This window comes from Pongo pygmaeus, chromosome 1, assembly GCF_028885625.2.
Source record: "Pongo pygmaeus isolate AG05252 chromosome 1, NHGRI_mPonPyg2-v2.0_pri, whole genome shotgun sequence".
Classification (NCBI taxonomy): domain Eukaryota; kingdom Metazoa; phylum Chordata; class Mammalia; order Primates; family Hominidae; genus Pongo; species Pongo pygmaeus.
In genome coordinates, this window is record NC_072373.2 from 227111947 (window position 1) to 227126905 (window position 14959).

Here is a 14959-nt window from a genome sequence, read left to right on the forward strand (position 1 = left end):
GGTGCCTCCCCTGCTTAAGAGTGAGGAGGCTGATTACCCAAGGGCATTGGCAAGAGGGTGGGATCGGGGGCTGCAGATGCCTCCTGTGCCCTTCTCCTTGAATCTGCCCTTGACGTGTCCAGGAATCATAAGGCTGGAGCCCAAGGCTGGGGGAGGACTCTGCAGGCAGGACCCTCATCTGTCTTGCACATGACTTCCTACACCAGTACATCACACAATCCTGGACACAGTAGGTGCTCAATAAATAATGCGCCCAGGGTAACAGACCCTCATGAAGCGGTCAATTTCCTCTGAGGGAAATCACACTAAGAATTTATTGTATAAACGGCAGAATTCTGGGACAGCCCCCAGCCTTCAGATATGGTTCCCTCTAATTCACCCCCCACCAGGCTCCTCGTGCCCCAGAGCTGCCCCAGATCTGCCCCAGACCTCCTCTTCCCTCCCTCCTGGCCAGAGGCTTCCCCGGGGAGGGACGAGCCAGCCCAAACATGTCACCATAAACAAGCCTGCTGCCCCGCTGCCCTGGTGTGATTACTTCTCCCCATCCCTTCTCAGGGCCGCAGAGCCCATGCTGAGCAGCCACTGGGCAGAAATGTCAGCTCCTAAATCAAAGACATACATCACCGCCGCCCAAATTAACACATTTTATGGAGCCGTAAATGATTTTATGATAAACAGGCGCTGAGGGTTATGAATCAGGTTACGCAACTGCCATCTTACCCCTCAGCCCCATCCCCGGTGCTTTCAATTGAGCGGCGATACAGGGGGTGCGGAATGACATTTAGTTACATTAAATTGCAAGCATGCCTTTTCTTCTCACTGTTTTCCCCACATAAAATGAGGATTAATGCCCCTTCAGCAGCTCCAAGGCCTTGCTCAGCCTCAGGAACAGACTCGGTGCCCCGGGTCGCTGTGAGTTATTCAGGAGGCCCGGCCCCTTCTCAGGGAGCCCTGAAGGCCACATCTGGGCCGAGATGGGCTAAGTAGGCTGCTCATTAGCCCAACCCTGACAATAAAAGAGGAAAATGGTGCCTGGAAGCCGTGGACGCCCCGAGCGGGCTCAGAGAGCGGGGAGAATCTCACGGCGAGCTCTGTGGACCAGATCATCCCTTGAGCTCAGGCTCCATTACGGACACGGCTTTTCAGAAGATCTCATTGTTAGACCACAGGACATCTCAAAGGCAGGGCAGGTCGGGCTGGGGGCAGCAGCGGGAGACCAGGCTTTACAAAGGACTGTTTTCCTGGAAAGAGAGGAGAGGGCGGGGAGGGGAGGGGAGGGGAGGGTAAGGAGTCCTGGCTTGGAAGTCAGCCCTTCTCAAATCATTCTCAGCAAACTATCGCAAGGACAAAAAACCAAACACCCCATGTTCTCACTTATAGGTGGGAATTGAACAATGAGAACACATGGACACAGGAAGGGGAACATCACACTCTGGGGACTGTTGTGGGGTGGGGGGAGGGGGGAGGGATAGCATTAGGAGATATACCTAATGTAAATGGCGAGTTAATGGGTGCAGCACACCAGCATGGCACAGGTATACATATGTAACTAACCTGCACATTGTGCACATGTACCCTAAAACTTAAAGTATATCATTAAAGAATGAATGAAAAAAATGAAAAAAAAGAAAAAAGAAAAAAGAAAAAGAGGAAGCCTCCTTCTAGAGACGCCCCAAAAACTGACAGGCACCTCAGCTTCTCTCCTTTCCTGAGATCTGAAGGATCATTCCATTTCAGCCCTGAGAAAGCATGAATCCTCCCCCTATCCCAGCCAGAAGATAAACTTAACATGGGGAGTGAGGGAGGAGAACACTTTTTTTAAAGATTTACAAAAACTCAATGTAAGTTAAGTCTTTTGAGTGGATGAGACGTTAAGGATGGAGAAGGCAGGAAAAGGGTTACATTGCTGAAACGGAAAAAGGAGAAAATATTTCCTGATCCCGTGACTCTCCCCACTGCATAAAAATACAGTTCCCACCTGGTCCCAAGTACTTGGGCAGGATCCATCTTTTACTGTCATGTAGCTTCTAGAATAGTAAATGAAATCAGACATCTTCTCTCACTTTTCTTCATTCTCACCTTTCTCCCCAAACATATCTGGAAAAAATATCTCCTTGGTTGTGCAATCCTCAAGAACATTCGGCTATTTCACTGAAACGCTCATCTTTGCTGATAACATTTCACATCCATCTAGGCCCTGGGCATCAGGGAACGAGGCCCACTGTGGGCTCTGCGGTAGGGAGAGCTGATAGGTAACTACCTGGAGGAATTGGTGAGGCCCAGTGCTCAGCTCTGGGGGGCAGGGGGCCTTCTGCAGGCTGGGCGATCCAAGGACACCTCACACATAGGTTTTCCAGCACCTGGTTTAGCCTCTGATAAGCCACAGTATACTTCAGAAACAGGTACAATAAATGGGGGTGCCGGCAGCAACAGATCATCTCTGAGGCTCAGGAACAAAAACAAATCCATCTTTTTGGAAATGAACTCAGAGCTTGAAGATCGTTCCTTGAAATTCATTCCTGGTCTTAGCCTCTCTTCCTCGGATGCCAGAAAAACCTTATATTCAGCTTGACGCTGCTTGGAACTGAACTAAAAGAACAACTGTGATAAATGTGGGCAATGCTGAGATTAAGCAGAAATCGAGAATGAGGACCCAACACACACCCTGTTCTTGATGAGAACTGAGCCTCTGGCTCAGCCACCAACGCCGGCCTTGCTGACACCATCCCTCGTGTGGCAAGGGGCATGCGTGAAGCTTCTGGGTTCTTTCTCCATCACCAATAGACATTTTTGCACAGTTACGATGTGCTCCTCATGTACGTAACAGAGAAAAAGAAGAGCAACAATTCACTGGAGAGCTGGACTTCAGAGGCCCCTGGAGAATCCAGCGACTGTGTGTGAGTGCCTGTTTTGAGGGGCACCTCCTGGCAGGATGGTAGAAACTTGAGATAAATAAACAGACCCACATTTGAGGCAGCATCTCCATCCCGGTTCTGCCTGGCACCAGCTGTGCACACAAAAAAAGTTTTAACCCAAAACCTCAAAAAGAGGCCACAGTGTAGACAAAAGCCACATACTGGTTCTGCAGGTCTCAGCTCCCCTACTGCAAAACAGGCCACATGAAAACAGAGGATGCCAGAAGCTAGGAGAGTCCCTCCGGTGGACATGGATAGTCAGGTTTTCACCCACAACACCTGTTGCTCCAGACCAGCCTTGTCCTCAAATGACCTCACCTGCATCCAGGCCACCTGGAACACCTGCCAAAAGTCAAACTTCCATGGACCCAACCTGGCCCTTCACAATCAGGGTCGCTGGGGCTGAGTCCTAGGAACCTGCCATTCGAGGTTCCCAAATGAATCTTCTGCAAGCTCAAGTTTGAGAAACCCAGTCTCTCCTTCCTGTGGCTTTCTTAGAGACTCCACATCTGCAGTGGAGACACATGCCCCAGCACAGGCGACTCCACACCTTCGGAACCTCTCTCCCATGCCATGTCTCCTAGCAGCCTAGAAACCCAGATCAAGGGACGGGAGGAAGGAGATGGGCTTTGGCTCTAGGCCTCCCTGCAGCTCTTGGTATTGGTGCCTCCCGGGAGATGCCTCCACCCCAGCCCTCCAGCCTCCCCTCTCCTGGCATCCATCACCAGGTCATGACCCGTGTCAGGCTGTCACCCTGTCTGATGGAGAGCTCTGTGCGGGCAGGGGCCAGGCCTGGCTCATTCACAGCTGTAAGGCCAGCACCTGAGGGTGGCTGGCATCCAAGAAGGGAATAATTTGGAAGAACAGAAGATGGCAGGCTTGTTTCCCCATGGTTCACCACTCTCTGCCGCAGCCTTCTCTTCATGATGATACGTGTGTCCCACGTCTGTAACAGGCTTCACGGGTGACGACGTTCTCTGGTGAACTCATCCCTGTGACATTGCAGCAGCTGCAGCAACAATCCCTGAGAACTCAGGAGAACTCGCTGTGCACCTGCGCCTGGGCTGGCAGAGGGATCACCAGGCTCCTGGTCCGCATCTCCTGCTGGTGACACCAACACCACATGGGGCAGAGGGATCACCAGACTCCTGGTCCGCATCTCCTGCTGGTGACACCAACACCACATGGAGCAGAGGGATCACCAGACTCCTGGTCCGCATCTCCTGCTGGTGACACCAACACCACATGGGGCAGAGGGATCACCAGGCTCCTGGTCTGCATCTCCTGCTGGTGACACCAACACCACATGGGGCAGAGGGATCACCAGACTCCTGGTCCGCATCTCCTGCTGGTGACACCAACACCACGTGGAGCAGAGGGATCACCAGGCTCCTGGTCTGCATCTCCTGCTGGGACCCCAACACCACGTGGGGCAGAGGGATCAACAGGCTCCTCCTGGTCCGCATCTCCTGCTGGGACCCCAACACCACGTGGGGCAGAGGGATCAACAGGCTCCTCCTGGTCCGCATCTCCTGCTGGGACCCCAACACCACGTGGGGCAGAGGGATCAACAGGCTCCCGGTCTGTATCTCCTGCTGGTGACACCAACACCACATGGGGCAGAGGGATCACCAGACTCCTGGTCCGCATCTCCTGCTGGGACCGCAACGCCACGTGGGGCAGAGGGATCAACAGGCTCCTCCTGGCCCGCTTCTCCTGCTGGGACCCCAACACCACGTGGGGCAGAGGGATCAACAGGCTCCCGGTCTGTATCTCCTGCTGACAACACCAACGCCACGTGGGGCAGAGGGATCACCAGGCTCCCAGTCTGCATCTCCTGCTGGTGACCCCAATGCCATAAGGGACTGAGACTCCCACTGCTGGTTTCTGTGAGATGTTTCTAAGTTGAGCGTTTAGTTCTGAAGGGGGTCTCGCAGGCCAAGGGTCTTCGTGACCCAGGGTCTGAGTTTCCTGGCCATGGCTCCCCTGAGCCAGCCAATGCCTTTCCCCACCCAAATTGGACCTGCCTCCAACACAGGGAACATGGCTTAAGGAGAAAGCACTGCGGAAGGAGTGGCTGCCAGTGCTCAGCTGGGCTGGAGCAGGCCCAAGAGCTGGAGGCCAACATAGTGAAACCCCGTCTCTACTAAAAATACAAAAATTAGCTGGGCGTGATGGCACACGCCTATAATCCAACCACTCAGGAGGCTGAGGCAGGAGAATCACTTGAATCCAGGAGGCAGAGGTTGCAATGAGCCAAGATCGTGCCATTGCACTGTAGCCTGGCCAACAGAGTGAGAGTCCGTCTCAAAAAATAAAAAACAAAAAGAAAAAACAAAAAACAGAGAGCTCAAGGGAGACAGCTTGGTGGCAGACACCCGTCCTCAGCAAAACACAGCATGTCTCTTGTGGAATCCCCACAGGAACCCTCTTCAGGACACCAGACGGATGTGCCCCTCTCCAGGTGTGGGGCTCCATCCCCCAGGCCCTCAAGCCCCCCAAGTCCCCCACTCTGAGCCGAGCGACAAAGAAACCCCATCACAGCCTCTGGGCAGGAGCAGGAAAGGACACAGAAGGAAGAGCTCCTGCAGCTCACAGAGACCCACACTAGTCCCGACTGGCCCCGCCACCCTCTCACGAGATCCAGGCCTCTGGGGCGGGGCAAGGGCACGCTAGCGACCCCAAAGGACAGCATGCAGCAGGCGCTTCGGGTGGGTTCCCCAGGAGGGTGCGGAGCAAGGGGCTTCTGGCCTTGGTGTGGGAACGGTCGGCGGGGAGCCTGTAAGCATGATCCCTGGGGCACTGCCCTCAGGGGCACAGGAGGGAAGGGACAGGCTCCCAATTTACGGCATCACACAGACGCTTCCACGGGAGTCTCCGTGGCAGTCGTGGAGAACCCACTCACTCCTCGGCTTCTTATGGGGCCTTCCCAGAAGCATCCGCTCTTCCAGAGGTTTTCACTTGAGCAGTACAGAGACCTTGTTCTAATACAGGCCTTGCAGCCCAGGTGCCCCACGCCTTGTACCCTCTGGGGGAAGGAGTGTCCGTGGAATGTCATCATAAATAGACAAATATGTCTATACACACACACAGACAGAAAGAGAGACACAGGGATAGAGAAAGAGAGACAGAGACAGACAGAGAATCAGAGAGAGACCCACAGAGAGGGAGACACACAGACAGACAGGGAGGCAGAGAAAGAGTCAGAAAGAAGCAGAGACAGGGCAAGAAAGAGACAGAGCCAGACAAAGAGAGAGAGAGAGAGAGAAATAGAGACAAAGAGAGAGGGAGGCAGTGCGCAGACAAAGGTGGCTCCCAGAGCCGAGGGCCATGAGGGAGTCTTGGTGAGAGAATGTGGCCATTTTGATGGAAACTCACCCCCCACACAGAAAACTAAATCCCCGCTGCAGGCTCACCAGGCAGACCCATGGCATGGCAGGGACCGGAGGGGCTCAGGAGGCCTTGCAGCAGGCTCTTCCCTCACAGACAGGGCCAACGGAGGCCTCCACAGCCACACGCTGTCAGTGGCGGGGCTGGGGCCGAGGTGCAGATGTCCATCATCTGTTTTTCTTGCTCCACGCCCGGTCTTTGGTCTCCAGGGGCCTCGAGTCATGGCAATCGGTGGGTCCTCCCTAGAGAAGACATCCAGGCCGCTACGAAAACCCACACTGAAGGGCTGCATGGGAGAAACAAGGCAGGATCTAAAAACAGGAGGTTCCAGCTACCAAGAACCTAAATCTCCCTGTTCATTCCCTCATTCATCCAGCGAGTGCAGAGAAGCTTCACAGTGAGCCGCACTCCACCCAAAGATGAACAGTAGAGACAAACGGTGAAAGGCCGGTTAGAGTCAGCATGACTCAGAGAGAGACGAGCCAGCGTGGGGAGGGATGGCGCAGAGCAGGCTTCCCCGGGGAGAGGACTAGGAGGTTGGTGGACGGGAGGCCAGCATCTCAGGGGGATGGATGGGGAGATGAGTGTGCTCTCTCACACCCAACACTTCTCCCTCCGGGAGCCCCGGCCGCCCTCACAATTAGGTGGGCCAAGTGGCGTGTTCTGGCCAACAGGCTGTGAGCTGGCGTGAAGCGTACCGCTTCTGGCAGGGATGTCTCATTCCTGCATGCAAAGCCCTTCAGCACTGTCTTCCCCAGGGAACAACTGCATTGCTATAGAGAAATGTCTTTGACTGGGTAATTTATAAGAAAGGAGGTTTCATTGGGTCATGGTTCTGCAAGCTGTATGGGAAGAATAGCCCTGGCATCAGCTTCTGGGGAGGGCTCTGGAAGCTTCCAGTCACGGTGGAAGGCAAAGGGGGAGCAGGCACGTCACGTGGTGAAAGCAGGAGCAAGAGAGAGAGAGAGCTGGGGGAGGCGCCGCACACTTTCCAATGACCAGATGTCACGAGAACTCACTCACTATCATGAGGACAGCACCAAGGGGATGGTGCTAAACCCTTCATGAGAAAGCCCCACCCCCATGATCCAGTCACCTCCCACCAGGCGCCACCTTCAGTTCTTGGGATGACATTTCCACATGAGATCTGGACGGGGACAGATATCCAAACCATATCAACAGCCAAGAAGCCCACTAGTCCCAGGTAGTGAAGCCACAGCTGGAAGAGCTGCCACCGGCCTGGATCCCTGAGTGGACTGTGGAGCAGAGACCCTGCCAGCCTGTCACATGTGGGCACTGTGAGCAATAAACGTGCCGTGCCATGTGTGAGGCAGGCTTAGCCCACAACAGCACTGGCCTCAAGGGGGCGCTAAAAATTATTATTTTTATTAACTCTCAACCCTGAGTTTACATCTTTTTAATGTAAATCTTTTTAATCTTCTGTGTAATTAAATGGGAACTATGTATAAAACACTCCTGGTGCAAACCAAAGGAGAATATTTGTCTCGGAGAAAACCCTTGAGCCCTGTGAAACAACTGTGAGCTGAACTAGCTGCTTTTTATGAAATACTGTTTTTCCTTGAGAGAATAACTAAGAGACAAACTATGGTTATTCAGACGTGGGTATTTGGCAGACATTTTCTCAAAATATATAAAGTGAGCCTGTCACTTCAAGGAAAACAACTGACAATATTTGTTGCCAATAATAGAGTTCTGACTTTCAGCAAAAATTAGAATTTTGGAAGACTCGTATCCACCGCCAGGAGCTTGACAGCTTCCCAGCACTTAAAGGCTTTTGTGATGAAGAACGTGGTGATATTATTGAATGTGATTCTTGATATTGAATGAAGAAATGTGTTAGCATTTGGAAGATCTGCAAAACGCAGTGAAACGTTATTTTCCAAATGACCGTGGTGTGATGTTTCAAAATTACACATGGGTTAAAAATCTATTCTTTAAATGGAAAAGGAAAAATTACTGACAGGGTTTTCCAACTTCCCACTGCAACTAACCTTTAGAAAACTCCTGCTTATTGACTTCCAGTTTAGCATAAAGACTAGTATCTGCAATTATCTAACAAAGCTTTTAATATACCCCTCTGTTTTCCAACTACATACCTGTGTGAGGCCATATTTTCTTCATGTATTTTAAAGAAAACAGCATATTGCAACAGATTGAATACAGAAGGAGTTCTGCGAATCCAGCTGCCTTCTCTCCAACCAAACATTACAGATTTGCTGAAAGGTAAAACAAAGCCTCACTTCTCACTATCTGGTGGTGGTGGAGGGAGGTCTATAATTATTTTTATTGAAATCTGTTATTTATGTAAACCTGTAATTAGGCTTATTATTATCATCTTTTTGTTTTGTTTTGTTTTGTTTTTGAGACAGAGTCTCGCTCTGTCGCCAGGCTGGACTGCAGTGGCGCGATCTTGGCTCACTGCAACCTCCACCTCCTGGCTTCAAGCAATTCTCCTGCCTCAGCCTCCCGAGTAGCTGGGATTACAGACATGTGCCACCACGCCCAGCTAATTTTTGTATTTTTAGTAGAGATGGGTTTTTACCATGTTGGCCAGGCTGGTCTTGAACTCCTGAGTTCGTGATCTGCCCACCTTGGCCTCCCAAAGTGCTGGGATTACAGGCGTGAGCCACTGCGCCAAGCCTATCATTGTTATTTTTAATGAATTAATAAGTACATGAGTTGTAAGTTTCTCAGTTTTTGTCAGTAAAGAAGAAATTATCAATAGAGATAATCCACACCCACCAAAGCTCTGTGGGAACCTCAGTAACTTTTAAAAGTACAAAGGGTTTCCGAGACTAGAACATAGGGGTCCAAATTCCTGAGCCTGGAGTTCAGGCCATCCACAGTGTCACCCAGCTGACCTCCCCCGCACACCCCTGTCCATGCTGGCTCGTGTGTTCCCACACCCTCCTTCCAGAACACCACACCTGCTTCACCTTTCTCACGGTGCTGCCGGGTAGAAACCCTTCCCCACCTCCATGTAAGCTTCTAACCATTCCAAAAGCCCAGCTCAGGCTCCTGCCCCTAGCAAAGCTCCCGAGCTCTCCAGACTACAGTGCTCTTTGTCCCCAGAACACCTGCAGCCACCTGAGCCTTTGGCTTGTCCTAAGACATAAATGACAGCAGGAGGCACAGGGCAAGGCATTGTGACTCACCCCACACCAAAGGTGCTGCATCTGCTCCGACCAGCCTGACATCACCACAAGAGAGGGGACAGCCTGGGGTCTGCATGGGGCCCAGTCTAGTGCCAAGACCCTGGTGGATGCCGCATGAGTAAACAAATGAACAAGAAAATGGAGGCCTTCCTCTCCCACAGGTCTTCCTCTGAATAGACAGTCCCAGAACCTCAAGTCACAGCCTTCAAGAGCTCAATGGGGCCGGGCGCAGTGGCTCACGCCTGTTATCTCAGCACTTTGGGAGGCTGAGGTGGGTGGATCAGTTGAGGTCAGGAGTTCGAGCCCAGCCTGGCCAACATGGTGAAACCCTGTCACTACTAAAAATACAAAAACTAGCCTCATGTCACGGCGGGCACCTGTAATCCCGGCTGCTCGGGAGGCTAAGGCATGAGAATCACTTGAACCTGGGAGACGCAGAGGTTGCAGTAAGTCAAGATCGCACCACTGCACTCCATCCTGGGCGACAGAGAGAGACCCTGTCTCAAAAAAAAAAAAAAAGAAAAGAAAAGAAAGAAAAAAGAAAAAAAAAAAGAGCTCAGTGGGAGCTCCCTGGGTTTCCTTCTGCACCGAGCTGGGAGAAGGAGCCCACCCCACTCCTGACACCATTATTCTTCAGGATATCCCAGGGGCTCCCTGGATGACCCAGTGTGGCCATCGGCCTCTCAAAACCTGAGCAGCTCCTTGAGATTTCATATAGACCAATCAGAAATCAGAAATCATCAGTGCGCCTTTTTTTGTTTGTTTGTTTTTTGTTTTGTTTTTTTTGAGACGGAGTCTCCCTCTGTCACCGGACTGGAGTACAGTGGCATGATCTCAGCTCACTGCAACCTCCACCTCCCGGGTTCAAGCTATTCTCCTGCCTCAGCCTCCCAAGTAGCTGGGACTACAAGTGTGCACCACCACGCCCGGCTAATTTTTGTATTTTTAGTAGAGATGGGGTTTCACTATGTTGGCCAGATGGTTTCAATCTCTCGACCTCATCATCCACCTGCCTCGACCTCCCAAAGTGCTGGGATTGCATGAATGAGCCACCGCGTCTGGCCTGCGCCTTTTAAATTTTTGAAAATTAATTAAGAGCGTTGGACTCAATGGCTACATTAAAGTACAAGTGGTGTTGAACTGGTCTGGAATAATCATAGTTACTTGCGACTGACAGAACAGTGAGTTGCAGATTAAAGATGCCTTGGTCTGAACTGCCCCCCTGGGGCTTGGCAGTTTGGGACATCTCCCACCTGTACCCGGAGCTCCAGTGGGAGGAGGATTCTGACTGTGGCACTGCCAGCCCTCTATACCTAACCTGCTATTTTCCAAGGACAACTTGGGGGCCCTTTTTACTTTCCTCTTTGCATTTTTCTATTAACTTCTTTTAGACAAAACTCAGAGTGAATAAGATAGATATATATACTTCCATTAATTGAGGAAACTGAGGCTCAGGGAAGCTACAACTTGTTTAAAATATGGACGAGCCAAAGCCGACCCCAAGTTCCCTCCAGACCAGTGAAGATCGTGAGACTCGGTCTTGTTCCTGGTCTTTCAGGGCTGTGGAGACTGGACACTTCATCTTCCTTGACTCCCTCTTGCCATCTCCGAAAGGCAGGGTATGGGGAGATGTATTAGTCAGGGAAACACTCACTAGCTGCTGGAACAAACAGCACCAAAATGTCTGACACTCGCCACAAGGAAAGGTATTTCCTGATGGCCAAAGTATCACGGAGAATGGGTCATGATCCTGGTGGCCCTTGCTAAGGGTGATTCATGCACCTGAGCTCCCTTTACAATGGGATTCAGAATCCCAGGTATGAAATCACTGAGCACAACAGCCCAGCCCTGCCTGCATGGAGGTCCAGGCTGGGGAGCATGCTCCGAACTAGGAATTCTGTCATCTCCTGGCAGGGGGAGAGTCCTTCCATTTTAGGGAGGCTTGGAGAGGGTCGTGTGGCCCATCGTTGCCACCCCACCATTCCCTGTCCATGGAGTGTGCACCTCAGCCTCACACGAAGTCTGCACCTGCCACTGTGGTCACGGTCACTACACGGAGGCAAACTAGGACAGGCAGACAGCGGTCTCTGTGTCTTCCTCCAAAGTCATCTTTGCAAGGTTCTTCACACCCCAGGCAGCAGCCACCCAGCCAGAACCTTAAGGACCTGCTCTCATGAGCAGGTGTCAGCCCTTCTGGACCCAGCTAAGTCCATAACAGGTGATGTGTTGGGAACTAGCTGGACAGAGATGCCTCAGGGCCTGCTTCGAGGGTGGGGGCAAAGGATCTCAATGGAGGCTGCCCTCCTTCTCCCGTCTCCCTAGCTGGCCCGGGGCTCTGGCAGATGCTGGAGCTGCTGCTCCAACCCACACAGCAGCCAGTATCGTGCCCATGGCTGAGAGGGTACCCCAGAAGCCTCTGGCTTCCCTATTCCCAAACAGAGAATCTGAAGGAACATCACACTCTACTCCAGCCTGGAAGCTTCTCGGCTCATAGGGAGCTGCAGGCCAGGGCTGCTTCAGGCATACGCATGCGCCACCCTCCTCCTTTGTCTCAGAGGGCAGCTTCCTCCCGGGCTCTTCAGGAAGTGCACAACTGATTCTTCAGCAGCTCCGAGGCCTGGAGGAGGTCACTATACTGGCACATAGTAGAGGCCCCTTATCTCTGCCTGTTGTCAACCCCCAAGAGGTCATACTGCACATCCAGCCTGTCCATTGCTGATGACCCAAGCCCGGCACAGAGATGGCCTTCTGCAAATAAACGTCTGCAAAGTGAGATGCCAGGATCCATTCCTCTGGACATTTTAAACAAACCACAGCCCCAGCCGTGGCCGCCTTCGCCTTCCTCTGGTAGTCCTGCCCCAGCCGTGGCCACCTTTGCCTTCCTCTGGTGATCCCGCCCCAGCCGTGGCCGCCTTCGCCTTCCTCTGGTGGTCCCGCTCTTCTCTGGCCCGGCCTGCAGTTGTCATTTGCAGCAGAAACTTGGCATCTCCCCTCTCATCACAGAAGAATCGATGTTTCCTCCAGCGTCCGGGCCATTTGTCACAAAGGAGATGCAGAAACCACAGGGTATGCGCCAAGTACCTGGTGACTGTGTAGCTGCATTGGCCCCACTGCTGATCATGGGGACCGTGCAACCCTGGGAAGGGAGGACCGGTGTCCTGGTACGGATGACAGAGCTGAGCCGTGAAAATGTCGAGTGGCTTGCCCAAGGCCATCCAGCTAATTTGGGAGAGCAGAGCGGGGTCCTGGAGCTGGGTCCCTTGGCTGGGTTTCTTTCCATCCATCCATTCAGCTCCAAGGAGCCTCTTCCCCCACCACACCCCCTCCAGGAGATTGGCTCCAAGTTCTCAGAGTCATCCTCAGTATAAGAAGCAGAGTCATCTTCTAAAACATTCCCAGGGGAGTCACCTGCTCTGAGAAAATAATAACTCACCACATCGGACTCGAAACAGTGTGTAAGGACAAAGTACACATCTCCCAAGAGAGGCCTCGGATGCTCGAAATTGTGTTTCTGCAAATCAGGAAGTAAGGGCGGCTGCTGTGCCTGGCTCAAGGCCACTTACTCCTACTTTTCCAGCTCACTCCACACTCCTGAGATGAAACGCAGCATGAGCCAGACAGACAACTTGCAAGCTCTTCCCCAAGCCCATGGCTCTAGTTGGCCACCTGCCCTCTCCAATGCTCAGAGCAAGCTCAGGGGCTGCCTTGGAGTTTGCAAAGGGGCATCATGAGGTTTTAATCTCAAATATATTACATTTGAATTCAGATCCCTTTACTCTGTCCAAACAAATTAGCCTCCCAGGAACGCAGGGCTGAGCCTCCAGCTTCCCCTGCTAAATGGAAAGATGGCCACCTGCAAGGCCAGCAGGCCTGGACACTTTCTCAATTAAAAGTTGAGGACAGCTCTTCTCCCATCAAGTCTGCCATCAGGCCCCCGTCAGTCCGTATCCCTCGCCAGGGGCCCTTCTGCCACAGATGCCTCGCCAAGCGTCTAAAATGGTGAGTATTGCTTTTGTTTAAAAGACTGCTTGGCTGAGGGTCCCGCCAGTGCCACGCTTCTCTGAAATGTATCGATTTGTATTCCACAGTTCAAGAAAACTAATCTGGATCATAAAAGCCGGAGTGGAGAACTATCAAGCTCAAAGGGTGGTTTTTGAGCGAGGGCCTCTCTCGTGTGAGAATTAGTCATTGATCTTCCCTGAGACGTTTCAAAGAGAAGCCTTCAATGACATGATCCAAACACATTCTGATGTGGCCGACAGCTCCGCCCGGCAGCCAGTGCCAGCTCCGTGCACAGAGGAGAATCCCAGGTTCCTCCTGCCTGAGCCACCCTGAGGCCTGCAGGTGTAGTTGAAGCTCAAGGGATGGGCCTCCATCAGAGAGAGATGGGGAAGAAACCCCAAAATGGACTTTCTGATTCCAGTACCCAAACACAAGCCCAGGAACAAGACAAGTCACAAGAGACGGCATCCATGGCTGCTTGTCTGAACCCACATTTCCTGCTTCCTTTACTGGGTTTAACAGTGTCCCCCACAAACCAGCACCCAGAACTTAAAGTATAATTTTAAAAAAAACAGTGTCCCCCAAAGATTCACATCTACCTGGAACTCCATAATGTGAGTGTATTTGGGAATGAGGTCTTCGAAGATGTAATCAGTTAAGACGAAGTCAAACTGAATGAAGGTGGACCCTAACCCAACGTGACCAGTGTCCTTATAGGAAGAGAAAACAGACACATAGGGGTACACACAGGGGAAGCCATGTGGGGACAGAGGCAGAGACCAGTAGCTGGGTGAGGCCAGGAACCAGCCCTGCCTGCACCTTGATTTCAGGCTTCTGGCCTCCAAGACTGTAAGAGAATCAATTTCCGTGGTTCTAAGCCCTCCAGGTCGTGGTACTTTGTTCTAGCAGCTTCAGGAATCTAACACAGCCCCCAGACTTCCAGCACAGTCACAGACCCACCAGGCAGAGCTAAGCAAGCCATCTCCCATGGCCCTCCAACGGGGCTTCCCCCCAGGGCCACAGCCTGGGCTCTAGGGTCCTGCCCCAAGGTTCACATCTCATCAGTCCTGTAACCTGGGAGACATAGCATTTTACAGCCCCATGACGACACCCCAGCAATGTTCACTCTATATTTCCTGTGTGTACAATGTGAAGGAGGCAACTATGAACAGGACCAGTCATCTGTCTCCACTGAGCCTTCATCCCCATGGAACCTCCTTGGGGAGCTGAAACCCAGGAGGCAAATGACTTCTGTGGAAGTCATGATACCATACCGAGTTCACTACTTTCTCCTCCTTGCAGCAGCTGAGCTAGACCTATACACCTCCATCCCCTGCTTTTCTCCAGGGAGCGGGGGAGGACCTTGCATGACTGCTCCTTGTAGTGAGTCTTTGGAGGCAACAGGTCCCTGGGCAGGGCCCTCAGTCAACCCCTCCTCCTGCCTGTCTCCCTGGATACACTGTCATTCCTATTCCC

The 14959-nt window shown here is 52.2% G+C and overlaps 1 long non-coding RNA gene across 1 annotated transcript; it reads right to left on the reverse strand.

Annotated features, from left to right (window-relative positions):
* Window positions 1–630: 630 nt before the first annotated feature.
* Window positions 631–7037, reverse strand: LOC134738994 (uncharacterized). Its single transcript, XR_010125344.1, has 2 exons — window positions 6332–7037; window positions 631–1241 (listed from the first exon to the last, which is right to left on the reverse strand). It is a non-coding gene; the product is annotated as an uncharacterized LOC134738994 (long non-coding RNA).
* Between the last annotated feature and the right edge of the window lie 7922 nt (window positions 7038–14959).